This window comes from Peromyscus californicus, unplaced genomic scaffold (assembly GCF_007827085.1).
Source record: "Peromyscus californicus insignis strain IS unplaced genomic scaffold, ASM782708v3 Scaffold_24__1_contigs__length_46423439, whole genome shotgun sequence".
Lineage (NCBI taxonomy): Eukaryota > Metazoa > Chordata > Mammalia > Rodentia > Cricetidae > Peromyscus > Peromyscus californicus.
Window position 1 is genome coordinate 35,466,470 of NW_026294535.1, and position 22,956 is coordinate 35,489,425.

The window sequence follows — 22,956 nt, forward strand, 5'->3', positions numbered from 1 at the left end:
ACCTTTGCCTTAGTTCAAGTTCACTTTTCTCTCTCTCATGGATTTTTTTCCTCATGTAGATCCCCCAAGTTTCCTTTTAAATATGTTCCTAAGTATTTAATCTTCCTTATTATTGTAAATAAGGGTTTTTCTATTATTGTGTCCTCTAATGAATATATCTATCTATCTATCTATCTATCTATCTATCTATCTATCTATCTATCTATGTGTGTGTGTGTGTGTGTGTGTATGTGTGTGTATACACACTCAATACTAATTCTGTATGTGATATTTTAGTTCTGACATCTTTACAACTTATTTTATTGTTTGACTTAATAGGTTTTCTTGAGCCGAACAAAAACAAATGATTGTGTGAGGGCTTTAAACTTTGATTTATTTCTTGTGGTAGTTAGGCAATTCTGACTAAGACACGGGGATGAATTTGCCAAGGTCACAAGGTAAGAAATGGACAAACGAGCTTTTAAACCAAGGTCTTTCGAGGTTAACTACTCTGAATGGTCAAGGTTCAGGTTCCCTGAACTTCCACTAGCAAAAGAGGAGAAACAAGCACTTCCTTCCCTCCTTCCCTTGACTGACGCTAGCCCTGTCTTAGGGTTTCTGTTGCTGTGAAGAGACACCATGACCATGGCAGCATGCAGGCAGGCATGGTAGAGAGGAAGGTGAGGGTTCTACATCTGTATCGGCAGGAAGCAAGAAGAGAAAGTAACCCTGGGCCTGACTTGACGGTTTGAAATCTCAAAGCCTGCCCCCAGTGACACACTTCCTCTGACAAAGCCACACCTCCTAATCATGCCCCTCCCTATGGGAGCCATTTTCATTCAAACCACCGCAAGCCCCAACATTAATTGTGGGAACTGAGTGGGAACGTAAGTAGGACAGCTGGATGAGGGGGTCTCCCTAGAGTGGGCCAGCAAGCTGTGCAGATATAAAACAAGATATATAACATGTACTTCGTTGCTGGGAAAGGATGTAAAACCAAACTTCCTGGCTGTAAAACTAACAAAAACTCAGCTCTGGCTCACCAAGCAGTTTGTGTCCGTGTGCAGTCCCTGTGAGCCATAAGAATAAAAATGTCTCTGCCCGGCTTAGCTGAGTTGTTCAAGAGATCCATGCATAACTCTGAGTAGAGACAGTGCCTCTCCCCATGGCCCCACTTTGCTCTCCTGCCTCAGCTCCAGGTCTTGAACTAATCTTACCATGCTGTATTTAAATTTCTTACTTGTGCCACATAAAACCTTGATAAGAACATAACAGGCCATTTTGAATCAGAGATCCTGTGTCAAACCCAGCACACAGTGAGCATTTCTTCTACGTTTGTTGAGTGAGTGATGGATGCATATTGTTTTCCAGACTCCTGGAATGCATACTGTTACTTGTGTTATACACATGGACATGAGTCTTTTTTCACTTCCAAAATGAGATTCTAAGATCATATATTAGAATACCTTACATTTTTCAGTTTCACTATACTTAACAAATTACTAGATGCATTGTGTGGTCATTTCATAGACATTTGCTCAAATAATTTGAAAGTTTATACAGTTTTCTCCTGGTCTTAAGAAATTGCATGTGTGGGGTTTTAACAAGTTGGGCTAAAGAAACACATACACATAAACATACACACATATACATATATATTCATACATACATATATGCATACACATAATTCGAGAAATCCATTGGAGTCTGCTTAATGGGTAAAAGGAATTTATTCATGCACACATGCATTTACACACATATATACATAAACACACATATAATTGTATATATACAGATACATACACACACATTCTTTCTCTAGATTTGCTGATTCAGTCAATAAATTTCTGGTTCTGATTATAATAGATGTAACAGGAATTCAAGGAGGTGAAAAGACCTCTGTGATATCACCTGCTTATTGCCCTTCTCACTGAGCTTCTGAGATAAATGTAATAATGATTTGATGGATGCTAATGAGCCTGGCTCTGTGACTGATTTGCTCTATACCTACACCAGATAATAAAGCATTCATTTAACTGATCATCTTTTAAAGCTTTCTCTCCTGAGGGCCATGAATCTTTTCTGAAGGAGGGCTAAAGAGATTGTTGTCAGCATATGAAGGTATAACTGAATTCATCTTTAGCCCCTAGGACTGCCCAGTTCAGTTTATGTGCTGTATCTCTCCTATAATGGAAGAATGCCTTCCTTTATGGAATGCTTCTCAATGCTTGGGAGGTTAAAATATTCCCATACGCCATCATGGATGGTGTGTTTGGTAAGGATCTATGGCACCAACCATCCACTCCAAGAAAAAAAATAACTTTCCATTGCTAAGACCCTCTGGGTGAAAGTACTATGTGTGTACAGATATGGTATCTTTCACACTGCTCCTGGGAAGCACACTATGTTGTGCAGTTTGAAGTATATCTATTCTGCAATGGATCCAAAGGAGTTTTGGTACCTCCAAAGGCATTATTACAACACTGTTTGTGCTGGCTAGTTTTATGTCAATTTGATACAAGCTAGAGTCATTTGAGAAGAGGGAATCTCAACTGAGAAAATGCTGCCACCAGACTAATCTATGGGAAAGCCTGCAGGACATTTTTTTAATGAGTGATTAGGGTGGGAGGGCACAGTCCATTGTGGGTGGTTCTACCCTGGGTGGGTGGTCCTGCTGTGTACAAGAAAGCAGGCTGCATAAGTTACAGAGAGCAAGACAGTTAAGCAGCCTCTGTTTTAATTCCTGCCTCCAGGTTCCTGCCCAGACTTCCCTTCATGATGGACTGTGATCAGGTTATGTAAGCTGAAATAAACCCTTTCCTCCCCAAATTGCTTTTGGTCATGATGTTTATCACATCAGTAGAAACCCTGGGACACTGTTAAACAAGGAGGAACATCAGGAGTCACCTAAGTGACTATAACAAGAGAAAGGATAGATACACTTTGGAGTAAGCACTCAGTGATGTACTGTACTATATAAAAGTGAAAATAAATAAATGAAAATTATGTGTATCTGCATGGACAACTAACAGAAAGTTAATGTTGAACAATTAAAGCAAAATATGAAGATATATGCAAGATACGAGGCTACTCTGACAAGGCTTGGAAACACATGCTATTACTGTTATTTGTAACTATCCAAGGAACATAAATATGGAAACATAGGAATGATGAATATGAAATTCTCTCTGGAGGAGAAATCTGGAGGAAGAGAATAGAGTCAATAGGTGGTGTATAACAAGCTTAAACCTTGTCATTTTATTATGAAAATGTACAGTAACCATGAAAAAATGTGAGTAATAATGCTAGGTGGGCACTTTGTCTAACCCTGTGGAGGGAGGGTGGAGACATGAGAGGAGTTTGGAGGAAGGAGAGGTACCAATAACAAAGATGCAGTGCTCATCTGTGATGTTCTCAAAAACAATTAAATAAAAAATAATGCTAGATTATAATACATGTTAAAATATTTATTTTATTCTAAATACCTTTTCTCCCCTGTGTTTGAAGTATATTTATAGAAGAAGAAAAAACACCAACAATAACATGAAAAACAAACATTTCAAGGCCCTAGAGCCCAGGGGAGGCAGGATTGGAACTGGAGACCCAGTTGCTCTGGGTCCAAGGTCCATGCTAACTGGTCCTATGTTCGGCCTCAGGAGACAGACACATCCAGCCTCTTCCTCATTTATCCCACCTGTGAAGCCTGCGGGAGGCTTCTTCTCACAGTATTTATAAACTACATCACCTTCTTTATGTGTCTGTTATCCCAGAGGCTCATTTGCTCCCATCTGGAATATCGCTCAGTACACCATTGACTTTTAAGTAAATGCTTAGTAAATGTGGGGCCACGAATGGGAAAACTAGGAGACCATTGTCATATGTCAATAAAGAGCCGATGAGAGACAGAACCAGGAGGCTGGCATTAGAGTGTTAAAAAGAAAAAGCAGATTGGAGATGATTTCACAGCTCCTAGGACAGGGCACAGAGGAACAAGGTTCAAAGAAGTTCAATGGCATGAGCATGGCTGAACTGTGAGAGTGTACTCTCCCAAGTACATTCCCCAGCACTGTAGGTACTCATTCACGATCCTCCTCCGGAAGCCCTGTGAAGTATATGCTATAATTATCGCACTTCACAAAGGATGAGAAATGAAGGAAACAGGCTAAGTTGCTTAGCTGGGGTTCAAACCCTGAAAACAAGCTTCTGAGTCCCTGCTGTCCCTCCTGCTAGCAGGAACTGAAAAGGACAGATACTCGATAAGAATGCTCTCGCCGGGTGGTGGTGGCGTACGCCTTTAATCCCAGCACTCGGGAGGCAGAGCCAGGCGGATCTCTGTGAGTTTGAGGCCAGCCTGGTCTACAGAGCGAGATCCAGGAAAGGCGCAAAGCTACACAGAGAAACCCTGTCTCGAAAAACAAAAACAAACAAACAAAAAGAATGCTCTCATCTCTTTTTAACACAGGGAGTGTTAAGCATGTAGGTGGTGGTGAAACACTAAGGTAAGCATGCCCTGCCTCTTTGCTAATGCTCAGCATGGAGACACAGACTGTGAAGCTCTGATGGTCAAGAGGCCAGGGGGAGTGCCCACATCAGGCATAGGGAATCAGGGGGGCCCTTGACTGCAGCCAGATCAGAAATAAATATAACAGATGAGCAATCAGTCTGCTCTCTTACGGCTCTAGGGCAACACCTCTAAACTGCCCTCATAGTTTTTGTCTAAATTATACACAATAGTGAAGGGTATCCCAAGTATTCCTCAGGGTTGGCACCTATGAGGCAGTGTGATGGTGGGGGGTGGGGGCTCATGGAACTGTAGAATCCAGTGTGGGTGGAGGTCAAGGGGTAAGTGGTGAAATACTGTTATTCTTGCTATAATCATCACTTTCTATGGAAAAGGTAGGGCATTGTTGCTTTTGAGAATTTTTCTGTGCAGTCACTTGAAGCCTTGTTGGGGTTTAAAAGACTTAGGGGACAGACATGGTGTTGCAGCTGGATAAGCATCTGGAAAGATGGCCCTGGAGCCTGAAATGGCCTGGAGACAGGACAGACCCTGGGAAACTGAGTGACTCAGAAGAGAGAATGAGGTCCGGGGGCAGAGAGCAGGAAGTAGGAAGCTGTAGGTTTGTTGGTTGGTGGACAGTGTCAATCTGTCTGTCAGTAACCAAGCCTCTTCTGCAAACATCCGTCATTACCCCTCTCCTTAAGGCAAAAGAAGGAGGCTTTGCCACACACTCAGAAGTTGTTTGGTTCTGGCCATTTTTGTGCAGTCCCCAGCATCTGACTGTCCTCTGGGAAATGCTTCTCTCTGCCTTCTCAGATTCTACCCATTTCCCAGCCCCAACCCACATCTTTCCAGTCTACCCAGTGTTTCCCTTCTCAGAACCACCTTAGAAAGCCAACTAACTGTTCATACTATCTTCTATCCTGAGTCTTCCTAAAATCCAAGTACCAGTACATTGACAGATAACCATACATGGTCACGTGGGATAATCACACGCTGTCACGTGACAAACTGGCCATAACACACAAGAGAGGTCAACAAGGATGAAACACTGTATAGACAGAGTGTGTAGCTTAAAAAAGTAATAATCATGAATGCTTTTCAAATCCTGATATGCAAAAAGTTTCCTGAAATGAGGATTAGAAGGTTTTCATTTGTCCTGGAAGATAATCCAGTGTCTCTTGGTTTATGATTTTAAGCAAAATAAAACTAATCATTCTGAAGACTTACAATTGATCCACTGCTATGAGTGGTCTCATTGAGGTGAACAGGAGCCATTTCAGACTACTGAATGTCACAGAGACGTATTTGAACCCAGAAGACACGACTTCTACCATGTAGCCCTTCCATCCACCAGGGAAAAGATTACTTTAAGGATATTGATTTTAATTTAATGTCAATTTTCTAAACGAAAGTTCACATAATTTCCCTTCATTTGGCAGTATGGATTGGAAAACTAGAACACAGCAAAAGTAGACAAGGAGCCATTTACTGGGGCTAATCCTATAGATAATCAGAAATTACCAATTTCCCCTATCATCATTCTGTTATTGGATAACCAAAAGATCAGTTGGTTATCCAAGAACTATGGTGTCCGACTTAGCATCATTGCCTTCAAGGACATCTTCAAATCCCTTCGCAAACTGACTACAAAGCCCCTGCCACGTCCATTCCAACAGGTCTCCCTGGGACCACATTGCTAGAATTGTTCAACCAAAGCTCACTGTAAAAACTGGATGGAGGCTCTCTGTACTTACTTCCAGCTGGTTCTGACATCGCAGGGAGGGTGTGTGAGCTTCCAGAAACAAGCAAATCTTTTAAATAATTCCTTCCCCTGAGCTGAGTTGGGCCATCCTACCCCTTTGGCCCCCTTCCCATTCGATATAAGCCTTCCATTTCCCTCTCCCTTCTACCTCCTATCAGAATTGTGACAAACATCCCCCACCTGCAGTCAGTCCTTCTAATTCCACCCACAGTAACACTAAATTATAGAACACACATTCATTTGTTTAAGAGAATGTACTTTGCAAAAGCTTCTCTCAAGGAAAAGCACTCTCACCCTCTTGGTGCTGGTCCCAGGCGTGTTTTTCTTCCAGCCCCATTTCTTCACAGACTACACTGTTTGTCGGCGTTTCTCAAGACCGTTCAAGACCTCTTAGGAGTCTGAAGAGCTACCTGAGTTTGCAGGCAGCTTCCTGTCGGGGTCAGGGCTTGCAGATTGAACTATGGTGTGTTGTGCAGAAGATGGGCAAGGTGTTTGAGAAAACAGGAAGCACCTGCCAATGTGTGACTTTATTCCTGGAAGCAGAGAGCTCCCTCTGAGATGGCTCTAGATGCTTCTTGCTGCTTCCCCTATGAGCATTCTCTGAGGCTGTGAAGCGCTCTGGAGACCAAGGAGAGACGTGCAAATGGCAGGATTATTTGGAGACTAGGATGCACTCATGAGAAAGGTGGCCATCCAGAGCTTTTCTAGTTCTCTTTTTTTGCTGGAGAGATGGATATGCATGGAAATGAAGCTGCATGTTTATCTCAATGGGGAAATTTCAAGCAAATGAGAATTGGAGGTAACACATTTGCTATTATTGCAGATTCCTGTAATAGGAACATGCTTTCATTTATTGATTAGTTTATTCAATGAACATGCTCTGTGTAAAGCAGTAAAAGAGACCATACGAATATACTGGGGAAACACAAATATGATGCATCTCTGTACCTCATGTTAGTCTTAAAATTGCTTATAAGGTGCCATATTTCAAATATGCATTTTAGGCATATTTTTTAATATTTGTATCACACTTTATTTTATTTAGTATGCTTGTGGGAGGGGTGTGTACCTGCTCATTCAGAGATAAGAGGACAGCTTGCAGGAAGTTTTCTCCTTCCATCATGTGGGACCAGGAAATTGAATCCAGATTATTGGTTTTGTCAGGAAGTACTGTCACACACTGAGACAGCTCAGTCCTTCAAGTTTTCATTTTTCTATTCTTGCGTGCATCTGTATGATGTGCTTAATGGAAACGTCACTGAGATAAGTGCCCTCTTCAAGTCTGAAAGTTCTAGGTTGTTATTGGTGGCTGGCCAGGCCAGCTTGTGGGTAGCATGGGCTAGCAGCATCTAGACCAAGCAATCAGTGCCCCTGTTAGCTAATCAGATTAACCAAATTCCTTTATTGAAGATAGCACACCTAATTGCTAAATATCTGTGGCCATAGAGAGATGGATCACAGATACTCAAAGGCCTGTTACCTACTATGCTGGTTCGCATATTTTTGGTAACTGTTTTCATACCTGGGGGTAGAGGCCATGTGAAGGACACAGGTAAATAATGCAGTTCTCATCCTCATAAAGGTAGGGGATGAAAAGCAACACACACGTATGTGTCTTTACCAAGTCATTTGGTCTCCAAGGACTTCAGTTTCTTCATTTAGAAATGAGAAACAGGGTGAAATAACCCTACATATCCCTTCAGCATGTAACTTTTTGACATTTTAGGCAAATCTCTTTCCCACTTTGTAAAGGAACACGAGGCTCAGAAAACCGCCCAATGAAGGAGATTATAAAAGCAGCTCCTTGGTGGAATGCCTGAGCACGCTTGATTGCCTTGGGTGTCTGAACAAAGCACTGAGGTTGGAGGAATGCTCCTGCAGAATCAGGAGAGGGAATCTTCTGCTATGGGATGGTCCTTCTGTGTGCTGTGAATATGTATTTCTCTCATTGGTTGATAATAAAACTGTTTTGGCCAATGATAAGACAGGATAAGGTTAGGCAGAAGAATCAAATTAGGACTCAGAGGAAGAAGGGCGGGGTCGAGACAGATGCTATGAGCCACCCAAAAAGCAGGATGCTGGAGGACCAGTAAGCCATGGACCACTTGGCAATAAATGAGTAGGAATGGATTAACTTAAATGTAAAAGCTATTTAATAATAAGCCTGAGCCATCAGCCAAACGTTTATAAGTAATATTAAGCCTCTGAGTCAATTATTTGGGAAGCAGCTGCTGGATATTTGGGTGTTGATGGTGGGACAGAAACTTTCACTTATAATCTTCCAGTGCTTTCTCTTGTTCATTCCTAGATACAGAATGTTTCAGACAAATTCAGAGCATGTAGACAGTGGGGCTGACTTCCAGGGCCAATCCTTAGAGTTGACATCACTACGTCTGGGTAAGATTTCAAAGCTAGTTAGACTAGAAGGTTACTCACACTTGTAGTATATGTTAAGCAATACCTGCAGGTGAGTCCTCTAATCTTGCCAGTCTCCTTAGTTTGAGGGACTTTTCCTGCATGTCCATGCAAAGCTTTCTGGTATAGACAGCCCTACTGATTGCCGCCCATACCTCATCCACACACTGCTTTTCTCAGCTAAGCAGAGGAAACCCTAGGGTATCAGGGAATAAATAAGGCCCCCTCCAGTCTTGAAGGGTACTCAGTACACAGCGTGCTGTTCCAAGTGGGTGAGGTAACATAAGAAGAAACACCTCTCATGACTTACAGTGTACTTGCCAGGATGGAAAGCCTCATTTTTGTAACATTTTAAAGACAATGTTATCCTGATTTTAAAAAAGAAAAATATCCAAGGGCTAAAGCACCAGCCATTAAGAAAAGAACTAGTTTTTCTGTTCTTGTTTTTGAGACCGGGTCTCTCTGCATAGTCCTGGAACTCACTATGTAGACCAGGCTGGTCTTGAACTCCCAGAGATCTATCTGCCTCTCCAACCTGAGTGCTGGGATTAAAGGCTTTGGCCACCATGCCCTGCCAAGAAGCAAACTAAGTTTTGAATTGGTGATGGCCCCCTGGAATGGGGTACCTGGCATCCAGAAGGAAATGGCACATGGATTCTTTTCCCTGATCCTGCAGGAATAGCTGTATAAATGTTGTGTTGGAAGCTCTTTGACGGTTTGGATTTGAAATTCTCAAGATAAATATGCCCGTTTGTTAGTAGGATACATGGTAAGAAGGAATAGAGGCTGAGGAGGAAGAAGCCGGGGTTAAATTCAACTCTGTGACTTACTAATTGCATGAACTTGGGTGGGTAGTTCAGCATTTTTGCCAGATCAAGTTTCCTTTCTTGTAGATGGAAATAATTTCCATACTTACTTCAAACAATTGTCATGAGAACTGAGTTATGTAAAGTACACAGATTAGGGCAATCATCTCGCCAGGTTTTAATGTTGGATTGGGGCTTGAGCCAAGAGACGTAAGGTTGATGTTGGAAAGGTCACTTTTGTCCCTGGTACCTTGGACACCAACAGTGAGATTATGCACGCCCCACCTTTGAATGACCCCCATGGCCCCTTCTGAGTGACTGACCATCAACCCAGAGGAGGCGCCACAGTTCTGCCTCCCACAACTTTCCATTTGTTATTAGGAAAGAGAAGAAAATATTTCTTTTAAGGTTAGAATGAAATTCAAAAGTGACCAGTTAGCTGCCAACTAAATCTTAACTTGTCTAAAGGACACTTTCCACATTGTGTGGGAATTACTAAAGGCACTGTCAGGTCAGGGGTGGATAGCATGACATCCTTTACCACTTAGAAAATGGATGATCTGGCATAAGATACTTCACTTTGCTGTCTGATTTCTTTACACAAAGTGTCAACAATAGCAGGATCTTCCTCACAGGGCTCTTGAGAAGAACTTGAATCCATGCAAGAAAAAGAAAGAAACAGAAGAAAAGAGAGAGAAGGGATAAGAAAGAGGAGGAGGGAAAGAAAGAGATAGGAGTCTTTCTGTAAGTATCTTGTTTGAGTATGTTGGGGATATAGTCGCTTATATTTTGGACAAGCTCTAATGTAGCACCTACTGGGCATCAAGCGCTATGCTAAGTTTTAGAGATAAAAGAATATTACAGATTACAGGCTAATTGGAAAGCACAAACAAGCATACTGATTACCACTGATTAATACAGAGATGTACTGAAAGACGTCTCAGGAATCAGGAGAAGAAATTTTGAATGTAGCACTTGGAAGAGATGAAGTATTAGGAATGAATGATTAAGAGGCTTCATAACAAATCAAGCCATTATCTTAATTCTTATCCCATGAATAGCCCTGTGACCAGAGAGGAGGAATTTTTTTTTATGTCATTTCCCAACCAATAGCTTTTGGGATCCTCTACAGGAGCTGCTGTAACTCCAGCAGCAAACCACATTTTCTCAGCTGTAATCATCTTACTCAGAGTCAGACAGACTTGGTGTCTTATAAATTGAGAGAGACGATGTTCATACTTCCTTCAAACCCTCATCATGAGAACTGAGTTATGTCAAGTGTACAGAACAGAGCAATGATATACCCAGGTTCTAATGTTGGATTGAGACTTGAAATTGACGTTGGAAAGGTCACCTTCCTCCCTGGTACCTTGAACAACTGAAGCATAAGACTTCCTTACTTGGCCTACTGATTCAAACAGTAATCTCCTCCAGAAATGCCATGAGGAACATGCTCTGCCTGGGCATCCTTTGGCCTAGTTAACACGCAAAATTAGCAGCTCAAGCTCCTAATCCCTAAGATGTAAGAATGCTACTTCATTTAGAAATAAGATCATCGCTGATATAATTATGCTAATGTCATCCTGGAGGAGGATCTAGTATCCAGTAATCTGGTATGAGCTGGTTTACTTATGAAAAGGGGTGATTTGGATATATGTGAGAGGGGGCAACTGAGGAAGAAAGAACATTTTTCTGAAGACAGTGTAAGACGTTGGCGTAAGGAAGCCAGATCAATCCAGGGCTTTCTTAGAGGCCTTGTAGAAAGGACAAAGGGAAACTAGTTCTGTGTCCTTGTCTAGGAATGGACTTGGCAAGGCCTGTTTGACGCTGGAGCTAGTGTCTCATAGGAGTCCCCGGTGTCTCATGGGAGTCACAGTTACAGTTTCTGGGAACTCGATTCTTCCTGTGTGTTGTGGTTAGCAGTCCTAAGGCACTGTATCTGAGGTATCCCAATATCCCATGTTCTCTTTGCCAACATTATCTGTCTCTGTTGATGTTGGCCACTTCCTCTCCTGCAAATAGTGTTATATGATGCTCTACTTCTTAATAAACTTTTGTGGCCTAAGTCATCAGCTTATGGGAGACCTTCCAGCCCCAGCTATTGCCTCTGTCTTCTTTATTTCTCATCCCTAGCCCTCCCATGCAATACCTTGCCATTCAAGGCTCTTCTTCCTGCTGCTTTGGGTCACACTGGGATGATAGATTTACATGCCAAGGGAAGAAAACCAGGAAGGGCATAAAAACATCAGAAGCTAAGGATGGGGCATGGAACAGATTTTGGTTGCCATCTCTCAGAAGGGACCAATCCTGCCAACACCTTCATTATAGATTTTTGGCTTCCAGGCTAGAGAAATATATTTTATTGTTTATGCCATCCTGCTTGTGGTACATGATCCAGACAGCAGAAAACAAACAATAAGCCAACGAAACACGACAGGTCTCCAACTACATCTAGATTAGTACTGGTGTGGGTTCTGGGTCCTGAAGGTCTCATAATAGTTCATTTAGTGAGTTCAAGCAATTAGGGGACCATTTCTCCATCCTTACCTGTGTCCATGCATTGCCGTAACTCAGCATCTTTCATCATGGGAGGTACCGTCTTTCTCTGTCCTTGGAGTTTATAACTCAGTAGAATTTCAACCGGTGAAATTGGGCAGGGGCGACGCAGAACCAGCTCTGAGCTTGGACCTTAAGAGGCAGGGAGGATTCGAAGGGCCCCATAGTGCAGTCAGTCTACCAGAGGGGTTTTTACTGATGCTGAGCTTGTGAGTCTTTGACTTTTACCAGCTCTTGAGGTCTGTTATCCAGTATTGACTAACACAACGACTTTCATTTTCTGATCTAGTTTTGCTGGTTGAGTGTGAGAGTTCATTCTGAATTTACTTCACGTTTGCCAAGAGAGAATTTACAAAACACATATGACAGAAATGGGGCCCGGGGCTGGCGGGAGGTCGAGACTCTGCAAGTCTTCTAAGAGGCTCTACCAAAGTTCATGTATCCTGTGCTCTTAAACGTTGGCTATAATAAAAGCTAGCATCCTGAATTTTAAATGTGAGAAGAGCTGGCTATTTAGAATTTTATAGGAAAGTATTCTTCAAATACTTCAAAGACCTGCAGAATATGGCATTTAAAATATTTTAAAAATTTGGACTTTCTGGACAGTAAGACATGTCTGCTTCTGGCAGCACCAATTTACTTCAGAGAGGAGGATGGGCATCAAAGACACTCTATAAGGAGTTTATCTTCACCTTGGCAAAAATAGCCATTCGGGGAAGAAACTGTTCTTGCCTGGACTGCTTGATCGACTGGACATGCAGGACCCACCAAAAGGCGACCACTGAACTTTGCTTGACAAAATGGTCCTTCAGGTTCCTGCTTCGCAGAGGAAACTGCCAGACATTCTACAGGACACTAAAAAAAGTGACTGAGAGACTCTAGGCCTGTGGGCTGAAGACAGATACCCCAACTTTACAAGAGAATTTTGGATGACTGTCCAGGCTGCCAGCTGTCTCTGTCTACCCTGCAAGACTCCTGAAAGTTACTTGCATCCTTCTCCCATTTCTCAAGTAATAGTATATCCTTCTCAGGTCTTTGATGTAGTTGAAGCTAGATAGTTACAATTTTCCTTAGTTATGATAAAAGATAAGTTAGATATGAAACCTTAGACTCACAAATATAAGATAGATAGGATATCTTCTTTAATTTTGCCTAGTTATTATAAATAGACTAGCTATTATAACTGTAATTCTTGCTTGATAATTGTTTTGTCATCTGTAATTTTACTATGTAAAAGTTAAAACCTTCCTTTTTTTAAAAAAAAAGAAAAGGGAAAGTGCTGTGGGATGGTCTATATGGCAAAATATGTTAATAAATAAAACACTGATTGGCCAGTAGCCAGACAGGAAGTATAGGCAGGACTAACAGAGAGGAGAATTAAGGGAACAGGAAGGGAAGAAGGAGACTGCCTGGAGCCGCCACCAGGACAAGGAAGATGTAAGGTACCAGTAAGCCATGAGCCATGTGGCAAAGTATAGATTAATAGAAATGGGCTGAATATAAGAGTAAGAGCTAGACAATGATAGGCCTGAGCTAATGGCCAAGCAGTTTAAATAATAAAAAAAGACAAAGAAAAGCAAACAAACAAAAGCCTTAAGATACAACCTTAGTTCTGTAATTTCTCTTTTCTAAGTTTGAACCTCTTCATTTGGGACATGGAAATAATGGGATCAGCTTATATGTATAATGCCCACCATCACACCAAAGATGAATGATAATATCTGACCTGGATCCAACTCTCCTGGGTGTCTTCAAAACATAATGGCAGGAAAGCAATTGAGACTTCCAGCAAAGGCAAAACTGTGTGTTCCCACATCACCTTTTCTTTCTGGAAACTCACAGAAGTCTCTGTTCTCCTTGTTTAAAACAGTTTTATTATTTTATTTTATTTATTATTTGAAAATGTTATACACATATACGTTTATTTTAATCATATCTATCTCCATTCCTCTCCTCCAACTCCTACTACCCAGCCACCCCCAACTTCATGTCTTTTTTATCATTTTTTTTAACTGACTAAGCTCAGTTAGTACTGTTCATGTGAATGGGTGTGGAGCCCTTCTCTGGAATATAAGCAATTTAGCAGAGACACACACCTGGAGAGAAATGACTGTCATCAACAGCCAGTAGCTCCTCTGTGGTGATATTGTGTTCCCCAATATATTGTGCACCCTAATAAGCTTATCTCAGGTCAGAGAACAGAACAGCCACTAGACAGACATAGATGCCAGAAAATGGTGGCACACTTGCCTTTAATCCTAGCCTTCTGGAGGCAGAGATCCATCTGGATCTCTGTGAGTTCAAAGCCACACTGGAAACAGCCAGGTGTGGTAACAAGAGCCTTTAATCCCAGGAAGTGATGGCAGGAAGCAGAAAGGTAGGTAAGGCATTAGGATCAGGAACTAAGTTGTTAAGCTTTTAGGCTTTTAGCAGCAGTTCAGCTGAGATCCATTCGGGTGAGGACTCAGAAGCTTTCAGTTTGAGGAAGCAAGATCAGTTGAGGAATTGGTGAGGTGAGGTTGGCTGTGGCTTGTTCTGTTTCTCTGATCTTTCAGCATTCACCCCAATATCTGGCTTCTGGGTTTGTTTTTATTAATAAGACCCTTTAGGATTCATGCTACACTGCTGAGCTAGGGGTGGGACCTCATGAGCCCCTCCCCAATCTATGCTGGGATGTTGATGAGCTTGATCCTTATGCAGGGACCCACAGGTGTGGAGTTCATGAGTACAATGGCCCTGTCATGTCCAGAAGGTACTAGTCCTCTCTGCTTCTGGCTCTTAGAAATTTTCTCCCATATTATTCTCTGAGCCTTGGGGGCAGTGGGTGTGATACAGATGTCCCATTTAGGGCTCCGCACTCCCCATGAATTTATTCTCTGTACTTTAAGGCTTTAGTAAATAAAATAGAAGTTGTTTCCAGTCTCAGATCTTAAAAATCAAAGTAACCCTCCAGTCCTCACTTCCGTAGTTCAGAGTGATTGTTGGAGGTATGTGGACCCAATGTCTTTTACACAGGATTGGGGGTAGGGTGTGACACCCCAGATGTTCTCCAAGCTATGAGATAACTTACTGTGGTTGAGTTTGTAGCTTCGTTTGTTGGAATAACAAACAGCTTTCTCTGCTTGGTATGAGATCTTCCACCATCCCTGCTGGAGGTAAATTTTGAGGTGAGGGTGAAGGCTCCCTTCTACACTTCCTTCTACACTACATCAGATCGTTTGGTTCTGGGACCCACACCACGACAGAAAAGACAAAAGGGAAGTGATGAAACATTCTGATAAGGAGAAAGAAAAATCTGCAAATCATCAAGCTGTGAGGAAAGGTTCAAGCACGGTAGATACTCTGTGCCCAAGCAAAGAGTGTCTGCGGAGCTGAGGCTTGGGAGATAAATCTCTTTGTGTAGTTGCAGGTGTCAGTGATCCTGACTTGAACAGAGGGATAGATTTTGGTCTCATATGGGAGAGACATTTCTTTGTCTCTCTGAATATGACACAAGGGTGAGTATTAATGGACACAAATCAATCCAACAGCTGACCAATGACATGTCCAGTTTGTCTCTGCCTTGCAGGGTTTATCCTCTTCTACCTGGGTGAGCTCGCACTACTATAAAAGGGCTTGTTCCTGGCTTGGCCTCCTGCTGGGAGATGGTTTCCTCTGTTGTTGTGCTGGAGAAAACACGTTCCTCGTCACGGGATACACCTACCATTACCTTGAGAGACGCAGAGGACTTGAAAGAACTCGTATATTACATAAAAGGACTTCTGAGTTTCCTCCGGGATCAAAGACGATGGATTATTCCAGTTTTTTTTAACCTTTGCTTTTTCAGCCCGCACGCGGTTTGTGGAAATCAAAGCACACTGGGAATGCAGGGCTGTCCTTGGATCTGTTTGGGTTGGGGTTCCTCTCCTGTACTCTAATTCAACCCAGCAGCGAGCTGGTAATGGAGCCACACGTGGAGTTCGGGCCTCTGAGGGAATAGGTGACAAGCCACGAAACAGGTGGTTCCAATTACTAGCGCTGTGGCTGCCAGAGGGAAGTAATCAAGTCACCAAGGAAACAATGCCAGGTAGCCGGGTCAGTCAGGAGTTTTCTGGAGCCTTGCCAGCAAACACGGCCCTACTGGGCCGGCTCTGCGAAGAGTCATTGAAAAGAATTTCCCCCAAGCATAGCGTGCTTAGTAGGCATACCTGTCTTTTCAAAGTTTTAAGGCAATTTTTTTTTTTTAAAGAAAAAGGGGAAAAAAAATCTCCCAGAAATTCAGAGAATGCAGCCAGATGACAATTGGAAGACACTCGAGATAATGACTTCCGAGATCTGAATGAGTTTAATGATGACCCAGTGCAAGCCTTCTGCTCTCCCCTAGCCCGTTCTCCGGGTACCTTGGCATCTCCTGCCCCCCATGCCAGCTGGAGTAGCAGGCCGATTCTTTGACTCCACAGCCTTGCACTTCCTGATACGTTCTCCCAGCACAAAGCTCTATAACAAACTGCGCAAGCTCATCCGGGTCGAAGGGACAGAAGGGCACAGCAGAAGATGAACCGGAACATGTCTTTGGTTGGTTGCTGCTTGAAATTTATTTCCATTAATACGATTCTCTTCAGAGCCTCTCACCACAGGGGCATTTCCCCTGAAATCTTTTTTAATTAGGTCAGATCCTATATAACCAAAGCATGCTAGGGGGTGATGCAGCTCCAAGCTGTTTCGGGAGCTCCCTCTGCCTCTCTCTCTTAAAGAATAAGGACTTTGTAATCAGCAAGCCAGGACTCCGCCATCCTCGTGCACTTGATAAGCATCTTGCTATTTGGATGACTATGACATGAAGACGTTGTGACCTGTGAGTAAGATGTCTGGTCATCTCTGAGTCAGAGAGTTGCTGCCTGATTCTTGGCTGTTACTAAAAACATCTTGCCCTTGCAGAAGTAACAGAAAGTTCTGTGGTCACACGGTTATGAGCATCACCATGAAACCCCAAGCATCCCCTGCTCTCAAGATGGCCCAGGGACAATATTCCATCCCTGTGGAATTTCCCTTTTGTGGAGCCAAGCATTTAAGAAAATATCTTTGTAAAAATCTGATTGACAAACACGAGCGCTTTGGTTCTAAAATACAAGAGCTTAGGATTACTTTGGACAAATTGAAAAGGTAGAAAATGAAGATTGGAAGAGAAAATACAGAAAAGTAAGAGAGTCCATAGGGAGAGGAAGATGTTTTTTGAAAGATTTAGGAAACAAAAAACAAAAGGCTGTTCTCGTGAGGCCTCCAGTTGAGAATGGCTTTTAAACCATTAAGAGTTTGATGCCGGATGGTGGTGGCGCACGCCTTTAATCCCAGCACTCGGGAGGCAGAGCCAGGGGGATCTCTGTGAGTTCGTGGCCAGCCTGGTCTACAGAGTGAGTTCCAGGACAGGCACCAAAACTACACAGAGAAACCCTGTCTTGAAAAACAAAAATAAAAAAAAAAAAGAGTTTTAATTACAGTGGTTCATGGTTCACGTACACACACACACACACACACACACACACACACACACACACACACACACACCAGGAGTAAGTTGCAGAAACCATATATGGCTCAGAAATCCTAAAATATTTGCTATCTCTTTTTTTATTGTTTGTTTGCTTTTTTTTTTTAATGAAGGTTGTCGACCCCAATCCAAAAGTAACCATTTTTATGTTGGTGCCTTTTCTTTCTTTCTTCCCTTCTTTTTTCTTTCTTTCTGTCTTTCTTTCTTTCTCTCTCTCCCTTTGTTTCTTTTAAAGGACTTCTGGAAATTTTAGTGTGTGTGTGTGTGTGTGTGGGGAGTCTGTGACATTACTTTATACTGTTTTATAACTTGCATTTTCCCTCTAATGCAACATCATGAATATGTCCTCATGTTATTATTTTTTTAAAGAAAGCACATTTTAATTATGCAAGCCAAGTATAAATAATTACCTTCATGGAATAAGACTCTTTATAGTTACTCTTAATTTCCACAGAGCTCTGACTTTTCAAAGGATGAATACCTAGTCATCTTAAAAATATTTTAATTGAAAGTACACACAAAATTTCCCATCATCCACTTTAAGTGTATGTGTGCTGTGTAATCTCCACTAACACACAGATCTAAGCTGCTTCATCAAATCCTTGCACCCCCAAAATACTCTCATTCTCCCCTCCCCACTAAAAACATGATTTTTATGGTTATATAGTAGTTTTATTTTCCTTTTAATGCCTCTGGCTCTTCATTTGTAATTTCTCTGTCAGTGTTGGACATAGACGCTATTTTTTTGGTGAACTCTTATTTAAAGTAGGTAGGGAAAGGAATTTAAGTGAGATAAAAGAATTGCCAACCAGTGCATGTGATGGCAAGCACTAAGATTTTGCTACTTTTGCTGAAAGTATAGTCCTAAGTCAATTAAATGGCACTCGTAGGTTCAATAGAAAGTTCTGGAATTGTGGTTAAAATTCTGGCCCCGTGACTTAGCATCTAGGTTTAATCACGTCGAGTCTTCGTGCTCTTCTTTATCAGAAAACCACATGATGGGAAGTCATTGATGGGATGGGATGTTCGGAGGAGGTGCGGTATGTGAAAATCATTTCAAATAGCTATCGTATGCAAATGTTGGCTATTATTATGCTGTCAAAGTTTGCCATCCAAGTTATCGGTTATCAGAGATGGAAATATTTGAGTGGCTCTTTCCTGAGCGGCAAGATCATTCATTATAGCGAAAAGAGGAACAAAGGACAATTTCAGAAATGGCTTTTTAGCAGCTCCCGTTTTCCCCCTGGAAATTCCCTATTGTCCTGGGATATTGCATGGTTCAAAAGCTAAGCGCTTCTGCATGGCATTTAATTAAAATGTAGCCTGGGCATGCTATGTGAAGAATTTTAAGGAGTCCTGCTCCACAAAATGTGCCCAAATGTCGGCATTATGTCTCTTTTTACTGTACATTTCCCCATTGGAACATGTTTAATAGTCCGTTGGTGAAGAACATAGGTTGGGATTTTGTGACTTTATATCCGTGTTTTAGTAGTCTTATTTTTATTTTTGAAAGTTTGTAATTATTGTCCATCCTATTTGCAATGATTAGGAAATATGAATATAAAGTAGTTTTAAGGTCAGTGAGATGACTTTGGGGGTAAAGGAGCTTGCAGCTAAGACTGAGGACCTAAGTTCAAGCCCCAGAAACCAGTTGGTAGAGGTGAAAACTGACTCCTGCCCATTGTTTTCTGATCTCTGTGGGTGACAGGAACACACACACACATGCACACAAACACTATAGTTTAAAAAACTTATTATATTATTGATCTTTATTAACTTTAATTCTCAGGTGTCTACTGATATAAATTTAGATAAAATAGTCGAAAAAATTGTTTCATTTACAAGCAGTGCTCTTTCAAAACCCCATCTGTGCAGGTAAGCAGACAGATGAAGAATTCTTTGGTGAAGTGCCATGGATTTGCTAGGCCATCAATCACTACATCATTCATCCCTGTTAACAAAGCACACTGGATAATCTTTTTCCTCAACTGTTCTTTAGGTTGTTACTACAACCTCACTGTGTAGGAATTCAGACTCAAGCATTAGATGGAGACAATGGCAATTTGGACCAGTGGGACCCTCCAGTCAGAGGAATGAAACTTAATTTATGCCTTTAAAAGTTTGTAAGAGCCAGGCAGTGGTGGCGCATGCCTTTAATTCCAGCACTTGGGAGGCAGAGCCAGGCGGATCTCTGTGAGTTCGAGGCCAGCCTGGGCTACCAAGTGAGTCCCAGGAAAGACGCAAAGCTACACAGAGAAACCCTGTCTTGAAAAACCAAAAAAAAAAAAAGTTTGTAAGAATCTACCTAGAAAAATATCCCAAACTTTGAATGCAAATGTGTGATAGAAGAGGAATATTTACCTATGAGGCCAGAGCAAGTAAGAACCTGATGTATGCCTTTGGGTCAAGTTTTAGAGACCCACTTTTGACCAGGTGGTCTGAAGGGGTTTTGTTTTCCTGGAAGGCCTCTCCTTTCTCTCCATCTGTCCTCTGCATGCTTCTTGCTATAGTGTAAAGACTCTATCTCACTATCCTGGAGAGAGAAACAAATATCTCATACATGTGGTGGTTTGAAAAAGAATGGCCCCTTAGGCTCATAGATTAGAATGCTTGGTCACCTGGGAGAGGCACTATTAGGAGGTGTGGCCTTGTTGGAGTAGGTGTGACCTTGTTGGAGGAAGTGTGTCCTTGTCGGGGTGGGCTTTGAGGTTTCTGAAGCTCAAGCCTGGTCTAGTGTGTCTCAGTCTCTTCCTGTGCCCGCAGATCCAGATGTAGGACTCTTAGCCATTGCTCCAGCACATGTCTGCCTGCACACTGCCATCTTCCTGCCATGATAATAATGGACTAAACCTCTACTGTAGGCCATCCCAATGAAATGCTTTTCTTTATGAGAGTTGCCATGGTCACAGTGTCTCCTCACAACAGTAGAACATTGACTAAGACAAGCTGTATCACAGAGCTTGGGGCATCCATTACTTGACTAGTGGCTGTCCTGCTGAAGCCAGAGTCACTCAGATTTCAGGCTACTGCTGGGAGAGATAGGTCAGGAAGATTCACAGCGGGCCCACAAATAGAACTTGGATCCCAGAGACGTGCCCTGGTTTCTTTCAGTGAAGACAGGAGAATCTGGCGGCCGGCTAACTCACTGTCACTTCTGGAGCTCTTTCCTTCCATCGTGGGCAGACGTGACCAGGTTGGATGGAGACCAAGCTGGCTGCTGGAGACCTGCCGCATCCAGGCTGGGTCTGTGAGTGTGTCAAGCTGACCTTTTTAGGTCTGGATGGCTGGGTGGATTACCTCCCACCTCAGCTGTGAAGCAGAGGAGTTTCAGAGAGAGCTGTTTGGGTGACAAACTGCCCAGATAAGACAGCCTTTCGTCTCTGACTGAGTGACAGAGTGCTGAGTGGTGGCCAGGTAGGTGATAATGGCTGGGAAGCTCTGAACAGAAGCCTGTTCTCCTTTGAAGCATATTTAGCTGGTGTGGATAGAAAATGACAGGCGCTACGGAAGCAGAAGAGAGAGCTTGGGAATGACTTTAAAACTATCACATGAACTTTGTTGAAAAGTTTTTCCACCCTCCCCTCCCCTCTGCTCCTCTCCTTTCCCCTCCCCTCCTTTCCCTTCCCCTCCTCTCCATGCAATTCCAATAAAATGTAAGTGAAGTAGGGCATATCATGAGGTCTTACTATAACGTGGAGTAGACATTATAAGACAGGGTGACCAGGTTTTAATAGTGGAGATTGTAGAGAGTGGAGGGAAAAGAGTGTGCTTTATCGTAGAGTAGGGTCATACTTCATGAAACATGATACAGAGTGTGGAAACAGATGAAATACAACCCTCTTCCCTTCTTTGGCCAAGCCTGTTTCATTTACCATTGACATTAAGTACAAGGCAATTCAGTGATTTTGAAGGAATGTCCATGGTGATGTATTGGGGATGGAAGAGTCTGAGTAAACCTAGGCTCCCTAACCTCATCAGGGAGACACATCTGTCTGTCAAATACCACTGAAATATCTTGATAGGAACCAACACAGTAACTCGCGCTAAGTCAACTCTTGCGTGTATCTGTAGCAGAACTCCTTGGTTGTAGCCCCATCCACGTTCTCTAGCCCTGGTGTATAATAATACAGCATAACAGCTATAACATAATAATATAGCATATTATTATTCACTTCACTTCTAGCTCCCAGGCCATGTATTTCCCCCTGAGGATTTTGTCTGACCACAGGAGTCCCATTGGCTTTCTATGTGGCTGGCAGATAGGCCAGGAAATTAATGTTTCCTGAGAGTGCCCCCAATTAGCGATTAGTGGGAGCTGGGGCATAAATACCCTGGCTCCCTTGTGCCCAGGGGCACATGCTTTCCCTCGTTTTGGAGGATTTCTCACAGGGGAAATGGGGTTGCTACCACATCCTTTTATTTTTATCTCTACATCATTCTTTTCTGTGTCTCACTTCCCCAACCCATTCTTAATGCTTTCTTCTGAAACAAACTCTTCACACCCCCCACCCCCCATGCCTACCTCACAGTTTACTTTTGAGGGGGCCTGAACAGAGACATCAACAGTGCTTATTCATTGGCAAAAGAGTCTCATGACAAACCATGGCTATTCCACTGCTACGGGGCATGCTGTTACAGGTTAATATCTGAAGTGGGTTCAACAGTTCAGTGGTCACACCAAGTAACCCAGTCTTGCTGATTTTGTCAGCGTTTGGTTTTTGCTGGTATCACGAGGTATCCGTAGCACCTCAAAAATCAGAGCAATATTCCATGCATAATGAAGTGGAGTCAAAGCTTTCTTTTCTTTTTTTCTTCTCTAACAACTTTGCCTTGTTGGTTATGAAAACAAACCCAGTACAGGTTCACCCCCAAGGTCACCTTCCCATCATCAGACCAATCACATCCAAGTGGATTGAAATTAGAATGCCTGGTTCCGATAAATTATGATTTATTCCTGGCCAGAGTCCGTCTCCGAACAAGTCTGGATTCTATTAGCTGAGAAAAAGTGGAAATGGCTTGCATAAGCAGCAGTAGACAAATATCGCATACAGAACACTATTAATTATGCTGTTTATCAATATCATGGTAAATATATGAGTTCCCTGTCTCCACATGACCTACTTCAAAGCAGTAGCCCATTACTAGACACTCAAGGGTAATGGCAATGTGGAAGCAAGACCACTCTCCTTTGCTTCCATAGTGGCTTTAGTGTGCCTTTTTCTCTTTTATTTTTCTTTGTTTAATTTTGTGTGTGTGTGTGTGTGTGTGTGTGTGTGTGTGTGTGTGTGTGTGTGTGTGTGTGTGTGTATGTGAACAGAGCCTTGAATATGGTAGGAAAATGTCTACTAATGAGCTGTATCCTAATTCCTTTCTTTCTTTTCCCAGGCTGGTCTGGAACTCACTCTGT